Consider the following 3172-nt stretch of genomic DNA (forward strand, 5'->3'; position numbering starts at 1 on the left):
TGATATTAGGAGACTTTAACCTCCCCCATATCGACTGGGCGACACTGTCAGGTATAGAAGGCGAGTCACATAGAATGATCGAATTTCTAGAAGAAAATTATCTAAGCCAAATGGTTTCTGAGCCAACTCGACAAAATAATATACTCGACCTTGTTATAACAACCCAAGATAACCTAGTCAGTAGTGTCACGGTAGGAGAACACCTCGGTTCTTGCGATCATAAATTAGTGCGCGTCGACATTAAAGCTCAATCATCAGTGACTGAAAATAAAGTAAAGGTGCCCAATTTCAAAAGAGCTAACTTCGTAGAAATCCGACAAAACTAACAGAAATACAACTATCAGATGACGGCAACGTAGAGGAAGCCTGGCTAAGCCTTAAAATCACTTACTCACTCAGCAGAACACATTCGTCCCCTTGTGCGAGAAGCGAATTAACACTAATAAAAGCCCACCGTGGTTTAATAGCGAAATTAAACAATCAGTCAATGAGAGAAAATTGTTTTACAGGTTAAAGAAAGAACAAAGCACGCCCGAAAACATTAGACTTTATAATGATGCCAGGCGACGAGTAAAAAGACTAGTAGGTCAGGCAAAGCGTAGATACGAAGAAAATATTGCAGCCAACTGTAAAATAATCCGAAATCTTTCTTCAGTTACATAAACAACAGAAAGGCGATCAAAAGTGGTATTGGACCTTTAACAAACAGCGACGGTGCACTAGTGACTGACAGCCAACACATTGCAAACCTCTTAAACAATTACTTTTCCTCGGTGTTTAATACTAACAGTCTTCCTCTCGCTACCACCAACACCAGTACTATTGTAAATCTCGAGCATGCATTGCCTAATTTTGAAATAACAACCGATGAAGTCCTTAAAGCTCTCCATTCACTTAAAACAAATAAAAGTCCTGGACCTGACAAAGTATATCCAACTCTGCTGAAAGAAACAAAGAGCGAAATACTCTCCTCCCTCACAACCGTATTCAATATGTCATTGCGACAAGGCATCGTCCCTTCAGATTGGAAAAAGGCTAACGTGACACCGATTTTCAAGAAAGGAGACAAAAAAGTACCAGGTAATTACAGGCCCATTAGTCTAACTTCGGTTGTAGGTAAGCTACTTGAGGGCATAATTAGAGACAAAATTGTGAATTACCTTGAAAGCCACTCATTGATTGGGAACTCACAACATGGCTTCCGAAACAAAAGATCCTGCCTATCAAACCTATTAACCTTTTATAACGACCTCTTCACTGTTTATGACGTAACCAAATCACTGGACGTAGTCTATCTTGATTTCCAGAAAGCGTTTGATAAAGTCCCGCATCATAAATTACTTTACAAATTAAAGCAAATAGGTATTGACGGTCAAGTAAACCAATGGATCGCGAATTGGTTGAGCAACTGACAACAAAGAGTAGTGATCGACGGATTTAACTCAGAGTGGGCGCCTGTCACTAGTGGCGTCCCCCAGGGCTCGGTCCTGGGCCCAGTGCTCTTCATTATTTACATCAACGACGTGGATGTTGGACTCAATAACCGCATTAGTAAATTTGCAGACGACACAAAGATTGGCAACTCGGTTCTCACTGACGAAGACAGGCAAAGCCTCCAAGAGGATTTGCACAAAATTTCAGCTTGGTCGGATAGATGGGAGATGCCCTTTAACGTAGACAAGTGCCAGGTCCTTCAAGTTGGAACGAGGAATAAAAAGTTCGAATACGAAATGCGCGGCGTTAAACTCAAAAGCGTTCAATGCGTCAAAGACTTGGGGGTCAAAATCGCGTCAAACCTCAAATTCTCACAGCAATGCATCGATGCAGCAAATAAAGCGAACAGAATGTTGGGCTTCATTAAAAGAAACTTTGTATTCAAGAATAAAGATGTAATACTCCCGCTCTACAACAGTTTAGTCAGACCCCACTTGGAATATGCGGTACAGTTTTGGTCTCCCCACCATGCAAAGGATATTGCTAAATAAGAAGGTGTTCAGCGTCGGGCAACGAAAATGATCCCTTCCTTGCGCAACAAATCCTACGAAGAAAGGCTTTCTACCCTTAACATGTTCTCTCTTGAGAAACGTCGCCTCCGAGGAAAACTGATCGAATGTTTTAAAATACTTAATGGTTTCACGAATGTAGACAGATCAACATTGTTTATGATCGATGACACTTTGCGCACGAGGAACAATGGCGTAAAACTCAGATGTAGACAAGTAAATTCAGACTGCACCAAATTTTTCTTCACCAACGTTGTAGTGCGAGAATGGAATAAGCTTCCACCGTCAGTGGTCCAGTGTAACACGATTGACTCCTTCAAAAATAAGCTCGACCGTCACTTCCTTCAACTTAATATCAACTAGAGTAGAAATGCAACGTTTTGGAGTCTTCTGATTAATGTAAAATCACTTAGGTTTAAGGACAGACCACCAAGTCTGGACCATGGGGTCTGTGTGGTCTGATTTTCTATGTAAATATATGTAAATCTCTCTCTCTCTCTCTCTCTCTCTCTCTCTCTCTCTCTCTCTCTCTCTCTCTCTCTCTCTCTCTCTCTCTCTCTCTCTTTTTTTATTTAAACAGGGCTTTCAGAATATTGTGCTAAAGTTGAAGGTTTTAAGCTTCATCTATCTATAGCTACATACAAGACACATTAAATTACTGCCTAGAAGTCCTAATCCAGCTGTTCACCTCCCGCTTGAAGTCTTGAAGTGACGCGCGATGGTGGAGGTCGGTGTGGCTAACAAGCTGGTTCCACAGGCGGCTGTAGCGGGGCTGGAAGGAGCGGAAGTGGTGTTCCGTCCTGGAGAAGGGTACAGCCACTTGTTCCTGTCTGTGGGGTGCTGCTCGGGTGGAGTGTATGGGGGTTGGGGGCGCAGGGAGCTTGAGAGCTGCCAGGTGGGGTGTGTTTAGGTTGTGTGCCTTGTACATTACACACAGGAATGCCACATCCCTGCGCTCCTCTCTCTCTCTCTCTCTCTCTCTCTCTCTCTCTCTCTCTCTCTCTCTCTCTCTCTCTCTCTCTCTCTCTCTCTCTCTTCATGCTTTCTTTCGTCTCCATTCTCTTCTGATTTATTCCCTTCACTTTGTCTGCCTTTATTCTTCTTCTGTAATTTCTTCTTGTTATTGCTGTTCTTCCTCCCTTGTTCTTCTTTCTTTTCCTTTGTTATCC

The sequence above is a fragment of the Eriocheir sinensis genome, chromosome 11 (genome assembly GCF_024679095.1).
Source record: "Eriocheir sinensis breed Jianghai 21 chromosome 11, ASM2467909v1, whole genome shotgun sequence".
Classification (NCBI taxonomy): Eukaryota; Metazoa; Arthropoda; class Malacostraca; order Decapoda; family Varunidae; genus Eriocheir; species Eriocheir sinensis.